Source organism: Eschrichtius robustus, chromosome X (genome assembly GCF_028021215.1).
Source record: "Eschrichtius robustus isolate mEscRob2 chromosome X, mEscRob2.pri, whole genome shotgun sequence".
NCBI classification, from domain to species: Eukaryota; Metazoa; Chordata; class Mammalia; order Artiodactyla; family Eschrichtiidae; genus Eschrichtius; species Eschrichtius robustus.
This window is the reverse complement of record NC_090845.1, coordinates 3,858,675-3,875,136: the sequence shown is the minus strand read 5'-3', so window position 1 is coordinate 3,875,136 and position 16,462 is coordinate 3,858,675.

Genomic DNA, 16,462 nt, shown 5'->3' with positions numbered 1-16,462 from the left:
AGAAATCTGCAAGTGAATGAAACAGTCCTTGTGCAGAGCTGAGTCAGTCCTTCAGCTTAATTATGACATTAACATAGTCACGTGAGAAATAGTTCACTGACGTTGTTTACTAGATCATCCTTTCAACACGGGTGGTTGTTTTTATTTTATTTTATTTTTATTTTCTGTTTTCATTTTTAGCAACTCACTCGATAGAGTGTCATTGTATCAGCAAAGAGCCTCCACTGGTTGAATGCCTAGGAGTCGGGTTGGCCGAAAAGTTCGTTCGGGTTTTTCCATAAGATGTTACGGAAAAACCAGAGTGAACTTTTCGGCCAAGCCAATAACAAGGAATGTTACCATAAAGTAGATGTCAGGCTTCTTTTTTGGCAGAACTTGGCCAAGGGTCAAATCACCCATGGACTTTTGAATAAAAATCTTTATAAACATAAATCTTAAATTCTTACCTCAAATAGGAAAGTCTCTATTTGGAACGTACGCATGGATTTCTTAAGATCCCTTAATTTATCTGTGTGTCAGACGGTCAAGTTCTCCCCAGCTGAGTGGATGTTTACCTAATGATTGCTGATGATCACATAAGCCATTGTGGAAGCTCAGCCTCATGGCTTTTAAGGATACATCCATATAGCCACCCACTCATATACTAAAGTACGTGGAAAGAAAGTGCATGGCATTACTCCAAGGACATGCCACAGTCCTTAAAACATTACAGTTTATTGACAAAGACTTAAATATGCACACCGATAAATACATTTAGCTAGATTATCCCTCCAAACATTTATAGTAAGCTTGGAGTCATGTTTTCTACATGAGAAATTTTCAGTAAAGGTCTCCTGGTTACAACTGTTTTAATATTTGAATTCAGCTATCCTTTCTACATCCAAACGTTGCAGTTATCCAATAGGGGCATTAATTTCTTTCCTGTTTTGAATTTTTCCAGTTAGTGCTTCTTCCTCTATTTTCCAAACTTGCTACCCTTTCAGACACGCTAGTGAGTTAATTCAAAGATGTCCTGCCATCTTCCTGCACAAATTAATGCGCCATGGGTGCACGGGGACTTGTGAGTACGCCTGGCGTTCACGGGTTTTAACCCTGAGTGTTCTTTCTGAACGTGTAGGCGGTTCTGTTTCATCTCCCCACTGTTTCCGTCGTATGATTTTTATCAAACAGTTGAAGCTGTTTAGTTACGTTTATACCTACAGTGAGGCAGGAAGCCAGGCAATATCCCTGTGACTTCTTCTATCTTAGCTTTCAACTTTCACTAGGAAGAGTACGCACTTGAGCACTTTCGTACCGTCTCTATAGTGACGTCCTATGCTATATGCACTGTCTATATTTTATTGCAGTAGAGGGTGAGCAATTTGAACTAACTTATCAAATACAGCTTAAGTGAAAATGTATAGTGTTTGTACGATAATGTGTCTAAACCTGCAGACTTTAACTCCAAATTGTCAATCTTCTTAAGATACTTTCCCTCCCTCACCTGGTTAATATCTAACCAGTGTGTTTGGTCTCAAATTTCATGGACCTTTCTGGGGAGAGCCTTGCCAAGTCTGTTTAAGATTTTCCTTCTCTTATCTACAGTATATTTTTTTGGATATTAGTAAAATATTTATTGAGCATCTGCCACGTGCCAGGCATTATGGGTTTTTAAAAAACTTTTTTAAAATTGAAGTATCATTGATTTATAATGTTGTGTTAGATTCAGGGGTACAGCAAAGTAACTCCTTTATACATACATATGTATCTAATTTTTTCATATTCTTTCCCCATATAGGTTATTACAAAATATTCAGTAGAGTTCCCTGTGCTATACAGGGTCCTTGTTGGTTATCTATTTTATATATAGTAGTATGTATATGTTACTCCCAAATTCCTAATTTATCCACGCCCCCTTCCCCTTTGATAACCACAAGTTTGTTTTCTATGTCTGTGAGTCTGTTTCTGTTTTATAAATAAGTTCATTTCTTTCATTTTTTTTTTAGATTCCACATGTAAGTGTTATCACATGGTATTTGTCTTTCTCTTTCTGACTTACTTCACTTAGTATGATAATCTCTAGGTCCATCCATGTGCTGCAAATGGCATTATTTCATTCTTTTTTATGGCTAATATTCCATTATATATATGTACCATATCTTCTTTATCCATTCATCTGTCGATGGACACCTAGATTGCTTCCATGTCTTGGCTACTGTAAATAGTGCTGCTATGAACTTTGGGGTGCATGTAGCTTTTTGAATTACAGTTTTCTGCAGATAATGGGTTGGCCAAAAGGTTCATTCGGGTTTTTCTATGAGATGTTACGGAAAAACCCGAACGAACCTTTTTGCCAACCCAGTATATGCCCAGGAGTGGGATTGCTGGATTATATGGTAGCTCTATTTTTAGTTTTTTAAGGAACCTCTATACTGTTCTCCATAGTGGCTGCACCAACTTACATTCCCACCAACAGTGTAGGAGGGCTCCCTTTTCTCCACACCCTCTCCAACATTTATTGTTTGTAGACTTTTTGATGATGGTCATTCTTGCTTTGTATATACCCTCTCCATTTTGTATATAACACATTAGAATAGTGGTTGTCAGGCTTTAGCGTAGATAAGAATGCTATGGAAAGCTTGTTAACACACAGATTCTTGCAAAAGCTTCTGATTCAAAAGGTCCAGGGCGGGGTCCATGCAGTTTAACTTCTAAACTTCCCCAGGTTCATTCATCTGCTGAACTGCAGACCACGCTTGGATTAACACAGAGCTGCTACAGGGAGAGGGCTGGGTCATGCATTCCCTACTGAAAATGTTATCCCTAGATATTACTATGGCAAAGGCAACACATATTAACTTATTCAGCTACATGAATACATCAACTAGTTCAACATATGGACACAGAGGAAACGTTCTCCTAGTCGGCCAATTGGTTTCTTCCACTCACACCGTTATTTCCACGTTTCGCTCATGATAGAAGGGAAGCATTTACAGTAAATTTGGGAAGATGAAGAGAGAAAAGGAAAAAAAAAAAAAAGACTAAATGAGTAAACAGGACAAAAAAATACAGTATGTCTGTATTCCGTCACATCCTTTTTCAGTACAACTTTCAAGTTATCACTAAAAACACAACAAGGTGGGAAGCTTGTGAGTTTGCTACTGCAGTGGTGATGCGGTAGGGCAGAGGAGGTCAGTCTGCATGTCCTTAGACATTCTTTATGAAAAATCATTTTCTCAGCCTTTTCCTGAAGCTAAGAATTGTGACATGGCAAGTATTTAGACGTGGAGCGTGACATTAAAAAAAAAAAAAAAAAAGTCCGGTTATTCACCCATTTGGAAGGGTTCAAAGGCTGTTTTTTATAACCTAGAGTTTCTGATAATCTTTTATTAATATTAACTTTTCTCCGCTAAGAATAGAAACAGTTTTTGAAATCTGGGGTTTCAGGATTTAAATCATGGAAAAGAATTTAACGTTCTTATAATCTGAGTTGTGAGCGTTACATTTGGGTTGGCCAAAATGTTCCATGGGGTGAGGGCTGGGTCATGCATTTTCCCTACTGAAAATTTTATCCCTAGATATTATTATGGCATAAGATGTTATGGGAAAACCCGAACGAACATCTTGGCCAACCCAATAAACAACAGTGGCCTCGTCTCTCTGACTCAGCACTCGGCCAGGTTCACACGTTCTGTGTGGTTAGACTGTAGGAAGAAATCTGGTGTACAGCCACGGAAATCTCCTAGGTGTGCCCTGAAGAAGTAAAAATTGTCCATGTGACTTTTGCACACATAACACAAACACGCACCCGTCCCTGAGCTACCGTCTCATGGTTTATCTGTTGATCACTGCTTGTGCTAAATTAATTAAATCCAAAGGAAGAAAGTGTGGGTCAGCTGAATGCTTGAAATAAATCCACAGAGCTAAGCAGACATGGGAGGGTGGGCGATGTGTGTTCCTCAGAGTTTTTGTGAATGTGGCTCTGTTGTCTTTTGTGTGTTTTCCTTCAGTACATTTCACTAAACTGATTTCATAGGCAGCCATCAACGGTAGACCAATGTCTGTCAAAGCTTGGTAATAAAATAATAATGGAAGTTAGAAACCGGCTGCGTGAGTTTGCCCAGATGCCGTAACAAAGTGCCCCAGACTTGGGGGCACTTAAACAACAAACATTTGTCTCCCCCAGTCCCGGAGGCTGGAATCTGAGATCCAGGTGTGGGCAGGACTGGTTCTTCCTGAGGCCTCTCTCCTGGGTGTGTAGACGGCTGTCTTCTCCCTGTGTCCTCCCAGGGTCATCCCTCTGTGTGTGTCTGTGTCCTTACCTCGTCTTCTTGCAAGGACACCCGTCCTATGGGATCAAGACCCAGCCTAATGACCTCATTTGACCTTCATCCCCTCTTTAAAGACCCCGTGTCCAAATCCAGCCACATTTGAGGTCCTGGGGCTTAGGGCTTAAATGCATGACTTTTGGGGGGATATAGTTCAAGCCCATAACCCTGGTTTTATACATGGAGGTGATCTAATGCAGACCAGTTGAAGCAAGGCAGACATTTCTGTCAAACCATTTGCAGTAGATACGCCACTGGCTAAAATGTACACTCTGCATTGTGCTCTCATAATGTTCTCCATTTTAATCAGTAAATACAGTTTAACAGTCATCTTTGTTGATTTTTATGATTTTGGCAATAATTCCGCCTCCATCTCATGTGTTTCCACATGTTCCCACACATCATACCCACTTTCAGCGTGTATTACCTAAAGAACAGAATTTGAACATAAACCTTCCTAACAAGTATAAAAAGCCCAATCCATCCTCCAGTCTTTCAGTCCTCTCCGATTATCCTCTAAGAGCCCCAATTCTGAACTTCAATTGCTGAGTGTCAAACGGTTTCATAAAGGTAGCATGGGTTAGACTCATGTATCTTTCCAGAATTTCCGTTTTACCTTCAATCGTACAACAAACCCCTTGAAAACCATGTTATTAAAGAGAAAACATTTGGCAGTATTTCGATTTCCAAGTATAACTCAAGTTCAGCAAGATCAAGCCAGATCGTAGAGATGGGAATTTTTTGGGGGGTGGGGAGGGGTAAGGGGTGGGAACCACCTTCTAATTCTAGGTAATGGGTTATAAAGGGAGACCTTGGAGGAAAAATATTTTTGTTCCTTTAACTATCACAATGGAAAAATTAAACTCAGTATCACGTGGTATTTAACATCATTTTCCATGAAATACAATGAGAAGTAAGAAATACATATATTAATACTGTTTACCATATTGATAAATATGCACATACTCTTTGTTTAGTTGCTACAGAAAAGCCGATGATGTGTATTCTGACTACATACCTCATGGCCTCCTGAAACTATGCTGTTTCTAAAATTCTCCATCACTCTCATCTTTAACTTGAAAACTTGAGAGAATAAAAGACATCGCCATGGACCCTTTGGCTCCTCACCATTAAGTATTTTTATTCAAATTTTCTCTTTCCCTGGAATATAGAAGCAAACATGGGGAAGTCTCCAAACTCTTGGTGAAATTCGAGGGAGTGCGTACGTGTGCTGTTTGCACACCTCGGCATGAGATGGCATAGAAACAGCATCACTGCATCTTTAGTCATTTAACCAGAATTGATATCGTAAATTTCCCCAAAGGTTCCTAAATAGCTGGTCCAGCATTTCCTTTCAGGTCTGTAAAACCCGAAATGTACAGGCGATGTATTTGTAGGTGATAGTTTGAGTGTGTGTAATAAAATATCCACCAAAAAAGACATCTATACTGATTTAAACAGATATGTTTATAACTTGCTTACAGCACAGGTGGGAACTGACTGCTTTAGCAAAAAAACTCAGAGTCAGTAAGGGGAGCTGAGCCAGGGTAGTGTTGAGGAGAAAGAGGAGGAAATATGGAAACAAAGTTCCTTTGGAAATAAACGAGGACATCAGGCGTGCTTTAGAAAGAATCGCATGGGGAAGTGCAATCTGCAGTCTCAATTCCATCGCCCCACGAAATTTTCAGCAAGTGTTTCCTTTTTTGCCAAAGTGTCTTGTGTCTGGCTCTGTTGTAAGGAAGCCGAAAAGTTCTGAGTCTTGGTGGGTTGAGAGCAGGAGAGACGGATGTCTGCGTGCAACTTGCTCTGTGGACACTGTGTGCATTTGTGCATCTTCTGGGGGAAGGGTCCCTGGTTCCAGGGATGTGCAGGATATTCAGGGGCTCTGCCAGCCTCAGAACCAGAGGGCCACAGAGGGCAGACGTCCGCAGCTTGGTCATTGAATCGTAGACCGTTTCTGTAGCTGCACATCCTTCTGGAGGTGGCGGGCTTTGCCATTTATCATTGCTTTTTAAAATCCATATACCTAAAAGTAAGCACAGGAAAAATGAACCATTTTATACTTCCATTTAAAAAAATAATCTTTTGGTACCTTAATGACCTGGGACCCACGCTGATAAGACCTCAATGCCTTTCATGTATTCTGTACGTTTTTCTTATCCATAGCTCCCGCACATTATAAAACCTGTAGTATTGATTAATTGTTTTCGAACTTGCTACTGTGGTGTCAGACCCACTTGAGCGGAACAGCAGTCTTCTTGGGTCCTATGATGGCCAAGCACTGACACGCCAAGTGTCTGGTGAGTTAAAGGGCAAGCGGCAGGCACCATGCAGAGAATCAGCACAGCGCGTGTGGGAGCACAGCTCCCAATGTCGCCTCATTCCACGTCTGGGACACGTGTCTTCATAAAGGGCCATGCTGAGCAGGGAAAGACAGCCTCAGTTCGGGGAAGGAACCACCTGTTCTATGTCAACACGGACATGGAGTCTTCTCCGGTGTGGAGTGATCGCCTGCAGTTGTAGGGGCAGCCCATCCAGACAACCACCCAGGACTTGATCTCATCAAGAGGTCCTTGCTCCATGGTCCTCAGCTGGATGCTCCTTTATCCTGGATTCATCCTACATGAAACCCCAACAACTCCTGTCTTTAAGGATGCAGAGAATGTTGTCGAAGGGTCAAATCTCCAGGCTTCCATGAAATGACAGGAGGAGCTGCAGAATCGCGTGCTAAATACTGTCCTCCACCCGGAAGAGGACAAGAGGACAGAGGGGGTAGGGGAGGGCGACGAGGGGAGAGTAAGCTTCTCCACGCTTCTTGAACGATGATGAAGAATGACAGTGATGCTACCTTCACCTTGTCTTTCAAGAAGACACTGATTTGGGCTTCCCTGGTGGCGCAGTGGTTGAGAGTCTGCCTGCCAATGCAGGGGACACGGGTTCGAGCCCTGGTCTGGGAGGATCCCGCATGCCGCGGAGCGAGTGGGCCCGTGAGCCACAACTGCTGAGCCTGGGCGTCTGGAGCCTGTGCTCCGCAACGAGAGAGGCCGCGATGGTGAGAGGCCCGCGCACCACGATGAGGAGTGGCCCCCACTCGCCGCAGCTGGGGAAAGCCCTCGCACAGAAACGAAGACCCAACACAGCCAAAAATAAAAATAATAAATAAATAATAAATTAAAAAATTAAAAAAAAAAAAAAAAAAAGAAGACACTGATTTGAAGGTGTAGGTATGTCACACTAGCATATGGTTTTGAGAGAGAATTATCAAACCAGCCAGGCACTGTGCAAAGCCTTGGAAACATAAGGATGTGTAAGAGAAACTTTCTAACTTCAGAAAGCCATCACCACTCCCTCAAATGGGAATCTGGCTCTTTCTGTCTTAGACACACACACACTTTATAAAAGTCCTGGTCCGCGGGCTGAGAATATTCCAGAATTGTGTCTTGGAGAAGCTTAACCTTCAGTGTGGGAGAATCGGTGCAGGAGCTCTAGGATGAATACTTTCAAATATCGTTATATTAAAGCGTTGTCAAGACTGAGGTAATTCCATAAAGGATATCACAGAACAAAATGCAAGTGGGGCTGTCTGTAGTAAATTAGAAAGCTTAATATCCTTTTTCAATAACAAAATAAACTTGATATGTCCCCTGATGTATAAAGCATTAACTGGCTTGTGTATAAAATTATGTCTCATGAAATAAAACTGGATGAAAGCGTGTAAACAAAACAGAAAGTTAATTAAAATATATCCAAGTTGTGAAGTAACCAGCAAGCTGTCGCAATGAATTTCCTAGTAAAAGACAAAGAGGATTGTGGATATTAAAAAAGTAACAAGATAAAAATTCTATTAAAAAATAAAAAATAATTAAATATTTAAAAAGTAACAAGAAATTGTGCAACATATAACTTGAAAGAATTCTATGTACAATAATAAAGGAACAAACACATTAAATTACAAAGTAATTTTCACATTTTAATGATAGAAATTGGAGGTTTCCTATAATTCTATAAACATACATACCCTAAGACCAATCACCGCTACTCCTAAATATTTGCATAAGAAAAGATGAAAATATATCTACCAAATATTTGTCCAAGAATGCTCATAGCAGGTTTATTCATAATAGCCCAATATTCCAGGTGTTCACAGATAGGGAGATGAGTGAAAAAAAAAAAAGGTGGTATATTTATACGATGGACTACTAAATAGTAATAAAAAGATATGGACTACCGATACACAAAATCACACGGATGAATCTTAAAAAAAAAAAAAAAAAAAAAGATACTGAAAGGAAGAAGCAACACAGCAAAAACCAAACTCTATTTTACCATTTAGATGAACTTTGAGAAAAAGCAAAATAATCCTGTGGTTTAAAAAATCAGAATGCTATTGTCCATCTGGGTGGGGATGTGAATTGATTGGGAATTCCGTGAAGGAACTGAGTGAGGGTGTGAAGGAACTGAGTGAGGGTGAATTCTGCATCTTGACAGAAGTTTAATTATACAGGTATACACCTGTGTTTAATTATACAGGTGTACACCTTTGTTTAATTATACAGGTGTACACCTTTGTACCTGACCCATAGACAGGTACACTCAGAATTGTGTACCCATAAACAAATATTGATAATGTAATTATTTTTAAAATCATTGATATATTTCTAAATACATATTTAGAAATATATAAGAACGGAAAGAGGTGTGAATTCATCGGTAGCGATGTCATAAATCTACTAAAGAAAAATGTCCATCTCTGCAGATGTTAAATGTGCCTTCACTGTACTGTTCTTCCAACTCGCCTGTGTGTTTGAGAATTTTAATATTCCACATTGGAAAAAAATAATGTAATAACAGAACCATATCTTAGAAAAAGCTAAAGCATTGTACTTCAGTGGAGGCAAGAAAATAGAAAAGACTTTGCATAAGTTACCTAGAACACCAGTGTTCTAAATGAACTTTGAGATGGTAATTGTTCTTTTTAAGGAATCTCCAAGTGAGGCATGTTGATGAGTTTGCTTTACGTGACTTTTGCCACATTTATTTTACTGGAGGAAATATTTTTGACTTTTTCATAACCACAAACAAGATGTTATCTGCATTTAATTGAGCGTGATGGTGCAAGGAAGATTCGTGTTTCTTTGTTCAACCCAAATATATAGATATTACGTGAATTTATAAACTGGAACCCTACTGTGAATTGGATCATAAACTCATTCTTCCAGCTGTTTGTACATGCATATAAAAATATTATTACCATGAGTTCCCACGACCGTTCGTTTCTCTGTCAGACATTCTTTAGAGGTTGTTGTACTAGAGATATATTAGGGAAACAATTTCCACAATTAAATTAATTCAAATCATATTACGTGCTGTGTAATAAATGCAGAGCATCAAATCTAAAAAGCGCTTGAATCATGTCTTCTTAATATAGTAATAATAAATTACTGATATGGTAATTAGTAATTTAGCAAATCTTTTTGCAAGAAATGACCACAGAAAAGAACCAATGACTCGAGAACCAGTTATTTGGACGTACTTTCAAATTTAGCTTTTTTTTTTTTCTGTTGAGTATGGGAACCCTTTTCAGGAAATGTAACCAACTTTAAATCTTTGTGCCAAGATCCTTTCTTTTGAGATGATAAAGAGTATTGATCTTAGATTGATTCCTAATATTATAATTACTGTTTCAACATGAAGGTATATTTACTAGATTCTTAAATTAACCACACCCTGATCAGCTATTGTATTTAGTATCATTCAAGGCAGGTAAAAATTTCAAGTTTGGCATGAAAGTCCTCAGAAATGTGAACTCTTTTCTTTCTGACTTTCTGTGATGTTCGTCCAAGGCACAGTGGTATTGGGCTGTACAATCCTTTTATGTCAACCATTTTTTCCCCCTGCTAGCTTTAATAATCTTGTCTTTGGCCTCAAAATGAATCATGATATATTGGTATGAGTTTATTTACTATGCTGAGAATTTAAAACTTTTTTTTTTTTCTGGACAGACTGTCTTTCATTTCTGGGAAAGGCATGATTTCTTAACTCATACCATGCTTGGAAATTTTTTGTCATATTTTATCTGATGTTATAGACAATATCCTTTGCCCATGTGGTTTAATGCCTTTACTGATTCCTTCACTGTAATTTTAGATTTTTTGGACTTTTGGTAGTGAATATAATCTGCCAAATTAAACCAGAAATTCTCCTCTTCTATTTTGTTTGGTCTGATTCAGTTACTATTCATTCCATACCCCCCCCCCCCAACTTTGCCAGTTTGTAAGTTCTCCCATTATGTTCTATCCCATGATAATAAGAGTGCTCCCCTCTGCAAGTACATTTTCAAATACTGTTTACAAAAATCATCCAATTATTTATTACATGTAGTTGGAATTTCTGTAAAATTATCAGCCCCTACTCTCTTTTCCATCAATAAAATTAGTTTTATAATTATTAACTTCCTTCCTAAATGTTCTGCTAATTCCTAAATGTTCCCTGAGTCAGTTTTGGGCACTCAAGTCTGTCCTTTATTATAATTTCTCTTGAGGTATATAGTTCTTGCTTTCAAGAATTCTCTTTTGGCAGTTGGAAAACTCTTTCAAAGATTGTAGCCTTATCCATTGAGTGAGATGTATCAGTCTCCACTTTTTCATTCTCTCTTTATTGAGATACGTTCATATTTGATGGTCCAGTCCAATAAATCAGGTGTCACCAATGGAATTCCTTTCAATTAATTCAGTGATGTTTAAAATCAGAATATTTTTGATTATAGTAGTTTAAATTAGCTCAGAAAATAACTTTTGGGCTGAAACTCCTTAAATGCTGTTGTTGTTAATTATATATATTTTTTCTTGTGGTATAGGATAATCCTTGCATTCAATCCCCCAGAACTTTTTAGTTTGCTGTGATGTCCATTTTCCTATTCACTTACCTCTAGGGATACGTTTTATTTACAGTATTGTGTTTAAAAATAACATTCACTAAACACAACCCCCTAAACATTTTCAATCATGTCTTTAAAGCATCAATCTATGTGTTCTTTTTACTGCATCAATCTGTGTGTTCTTTTTACTCTGTCTCAGTGGAAAGCAGTTGGTTTCTTCTTCCAACCAGAACTTTCTGGTACACAGCTTCATCTTCCTTTGCTTCATTAAGCCATGGGGTGCAGACTGGATTCAGTACATCCTTTGTTTAAATTCTTGGTTTCTTTGTGGCTCAGATTTTGCCTCAGAATCCATGGGCAGCCTCAGGAGTGAATTAGGAGAAAGACAGGGGTTTTGGTTATACCTTTATTTTCTGCAAATGCATATTTTATATGTAAAGTTCATTCAGCATTGATCATTCGTTGGTTAGGCTGTGAATAAACTGTGCAGGAAACATGCTGAACTCTGAGTTTCAGTGTAACTCACATATCCTTTGGGGAAGCAGTTGAATATAAATTCAAAGACTCACAGATTCATGTTCTTAAAGATAGAATGAAATATTTGAGGTTTGTAATTTTCCTTCCTAAAATCATACAGAGAACTTTATATCTTGAAACATGCAAAATAGAAAACGAGCATAGTCTTCTCCTAAATCAATCTGTAAAGAAACCAAATTTATTCTAATCGATTATGTCACCATCCATAGAGCTAATAGGAAAGCCGTCACTTCTCAGCAGAGATATTAATCCACGTTCAGATTACATTTTTGATAGGTGGATTCCACAGGTTTTTTGGTGATTGTTATTTGTATTGAAAGACTGCAATTTCTGACCTAAGACTACCGTTTTGGTGTTTTCAAGATGCACTAAAAAGGGTTCCCCTTGTGTGTGAAATACCAAAGAATGCCTTGAATCCACCAAACTCAGAATACCAGAATTATTGCTGACGGTGAATATGCCAGAGATTCTACATAATCACTGCTTGAGAAATAAGTGAATAAAGCTAAAATAAAAATTACTTTCAACAGTACAGAGGCTGCTGGTATTTATCTACAGATCAAAGAAATAATGCATAGTTCCAGAGTAAGGAATCAGACCAGACAGTGGACACAAATACTTCAAGTACTTTGCTTTCCTCATGACTCTACATAGAGACATCTGCCTCTGAGAGGGCTGACTGATAAAAAGTTTTTGTGGGTTTTTTTGTTGTTGTTTTTATCAAAGAGGGCCAAGTCACCTTGCAACATTCAATGTGCCAATGCCTTTGGCAATTTGATTATTTCCAAGACTATCATAATATTCAAATCTTCGAGCCTGAATTTTTACAAAATATGTGAATATTTTTAATGCACTCTTCAGTGTCTTTGGTGGAAAAAGAGAACATTCTCTATTTCTATTGGAGAAACAGCCTTGGAGACCATTTACAGGGTATGAAAGAATGCCTTCTTTGGCAACTGCTGGGAAGAGCACCATTGCAATCTTCAGTGTGACTGTAAAGATGACAGTTAATATTGACAAAGTCTGAAACGGAATGCATCATGGTTCCTGGTAGGGTTTTTATCCAAAGAGAGGAATCCAAATGCAGCAAACCAACAACAGCAGAAACGAGAACGAACATGACAAGAGTAGGTGGGAATTTGGAAATGATTAAGGAACTTATGCTGTTCAAAATGTTACGGCTAAAACTTGGTTTGAATACGGCATCATGAAAAGAGAACACTCTACCATGGAATTCATTAAACCTGTATTGAAAACCAGCCTTAAAACCTTCTAGGCGTGTATAATGGGATAAGTTCTGGGATCTTTTGGTCTTTTAGTCTTCCCGTCAGCATATCAGAGATCATAGCACTTGCTCCAAAAATGGCTGTGGAAATCAATTTAGATCAGTTGTGTAGAAATATTCAATCAAGAGCCTGACATACAATATGCATTTAATAAAGGGAGATTCCAAGTGGAATGTCGACATTCAGTTCTCATATTCAGCAATGTTATGAATTAATTTGAATATCAGAATTACTTTATATCCCAGGAGGAAGTTGCAGAGAATTTGAGTAATAAAGGTATATGTCCTTAATCCTTCATATGGCTCTCATTTTACTGGATGTCTCTATGGAATTAATAATGGAGTGAACCTGTGTGTCCTGAAAAAGGGAAAATATCCAATCTGATGCTGTTGGCAACCCACAGCCCTCATCCTTGACTGAAGACCACCTTAGGCTTTAAGAATGCTCCCTATGGCTGGAACCTCAGACATTTACTGGGGACACTTTTTAGAAATCATCTTCTGAAACCCTAGTTAGCCATGTCTTCTACAGGCATTACAAATGTGAACTTAAAGATGTTTTCAGGCAGCCTTAAAATTTATCGTTCATCAAAAATTCGAAGGTGTTAAAGAAAACTGTTAAGTCCTATTTTCCACCTGTAATTTTTATATTGACATTTCAAGGTCCGTTGATGGATCCCATTCATAGCAAGTAGTATATTAAAAAAAAGAAAGAATAAACAGGATTTGGTTCATTAAATTCATTGCTAATCTATCCCAGTGTTTTTTGAACAGTCTAGAATATTCAAGAACTCTTCAATTTCTGTTATGCTTATTTTCCTTATGTAAAAAATTAAGTTCAACACTCTACCACCTTGAGTCATTTCATTCTTTCCTTGGGGCAGTTCAGGGGGGATTGTCTTCAGCCATCAAGGACACTTTATGAGCTATAACAAACTCACTTGATTTCTGGATTTTGGATAGCATTTAGCAAAAATGGCATGGCTGAAATTCTGTCTATACCACTCATTGGTGATTTTCGTAAACCACGTCAATTAATTTATCTGGATCAAACTCCCTCTTGGTTAAATGGATATAACCAACTGCAGAATTGTGCTTTAAAATTTTAAAGTGGACAAAGAAATCTCAAACATCACCTTTGTTTTAGGAACTGCACAAAAATCTGTACTTTAAAAATATGAGCGATTAGCATTACATCAAATGATTGCCTACAATTATGAAGTTTAGTCAGTACTGAGATGCCTCTTCATGTACCTACTGTTAATTTTGGGGTCACCAGCTCCTATAATCTTCAAAGATATGTCTTAACCTAGCACCAAATAAGAGCAAACACATATGTGTTTTATTTTATTTTTCACTGTTCTTCCTGACTTCATTTCTCCTGATTCTATATCCACTACTCAAATGTGGAATGTTGGCATTTGATAAAGAGCATAGTGTGGGTTTATGTATCACAGGTGTTTGAAGATTCAATAAATATGTCTCTGTGTTTTGTAGATTCTTATAACATACACCATGGTGATTATTTAAAGAGTATAAAATACAATAAGTCACTGCAGAAATGTGTCTAATTATGTAACTCACACCTTTAGCACACACACTCACCCAACACACGTTTGTGCATATGTATGTTTGCTTATTTCTGTCTCTATTACAGAATAAGTTTGTCATAGAATAGTAGCCTCAAGATTGAAGGCATTTAAAAGATTTTAAAGGAAGTGGGACGTCATATTCCACTCCTGGGCACATAGGGAGAGAAAACTCGACTTTGAAAAGATCCATGCACCCTAATGTTCATAGCCGCACTATTCACAATAGCAGTACATGGAAGCAACCTAAATGTCCATCGACAGATGAATGGGTGAGGAAGATGTGGTACATATATACAGTGGAATATTAGCCATAAAAAAGAATAAAATAATGCTATTTGCAGCACATGGATGGACCTAGAGATTATCATACTAAGTGAAGTAAGTCAGAAAGAGAACGACAAATACCATATGATATAGCTAATATATGGAATCTAAAAAAATGATACAAACGAACTTATTTACAAAACAGAAATAGACCCACAGACATAGAAAACAAACTTAACGGTTACCAAAGGGGAAGGGGGGGAGGGATAAATTAGGAGTTTGAGATTAAGAGATATACACTATTACATACAAAATAGATGAACAGCAAGGACCTACTGTATAGCACAGGGAACTCTACTCAATATTTTGTAGTAACCTACAAGGGAAAAGAATCTGAAAAAGAATATATATATATATTATATATTTGCATATATACAATATATATATATATATGATCACTGAATCACTTTGCTGTAGACCTGAAACTAACACAGCATTGTTAATCAACTATACTTCAATTTTTAAAAAAGTGGGACAGTAAAATCTGTACATCAATTAATGTTCTCTATGAGAGTGAATTATTTTAATGAAGAATGAATTATCTCAGTCACTGGTAATCTAAAAGCACAAATTAATATCTGTTAATAGCCAACTTAATATCAAATGATTGCTCTTTAATAGAACAATGGGACTGTTTTAACTGCCATATACGCCACTCAGTTCTTCACGTTTTTCTCTAATAGAGCTAGGCTATTCATAAAGTGATTTCATTGAACACTTTATTCTCTGATGGTCTAACTATTGCTTTGGCAATCTTAATAAACCATAATAGAGTAGTGTAACTGCCTTAAAAGTGCCTCGATATCATATTTCATAGGAATGCCCTTCAAAATGGTCCCATTACGATGATCTGTATCCTTTGTATTTTATGTGTGTGATGATTAAACCCCTGTGATTTTAAGATCTCTGCATCCAGCAGGAATGCAAAAAGGGAGCACACTCTATTTCCAAAGTTTTCTTTGTGTGCTTTCTTTTTAATTTTTTTCTAAAACTTAATTTCTTCTTTTTGTATTATGGTTAAAAAACAGCCAATAAATATACCATCCTAGCCATTTTTAAGTGTACAGTTCATTGTGTTAAGTATAGTCATATTGTTATTCAACAGATCTCTGGGACTTTCTCATCTTGCAACACTGAACCTCTGTAGCCATTAAATACCAACTTCCCGTGCTCCATCCTCCCAGCCCTTGGTGTACACTTTTCTACTTTCTGTGTCTATGATTTTAACTATTTAGATACTTCATGTGAGTGGAGTCCTTCAGTGTGTGTCCTTTTGTGCCCGGCTTATTTTGTTTAGCATGATGTCCTTGAAGTTCATTCTTGTTTTAGCAGCTGACAGGGTTTCCTTCCTTTTTAAGGCCACATAATTTCTTGGATAGGATACCAAAACCAAAGGCAACAAAAGGAAAAATAGACAGGTGGGACTACAACAAAACATTAGCACATCACAAGAAACCATCAAGAATGAAAAGGCCACCTGTGAAATGGGAGAATCATTGCAAATCATATCTCTGATAAGGGGTTATTATTAAGAATATAT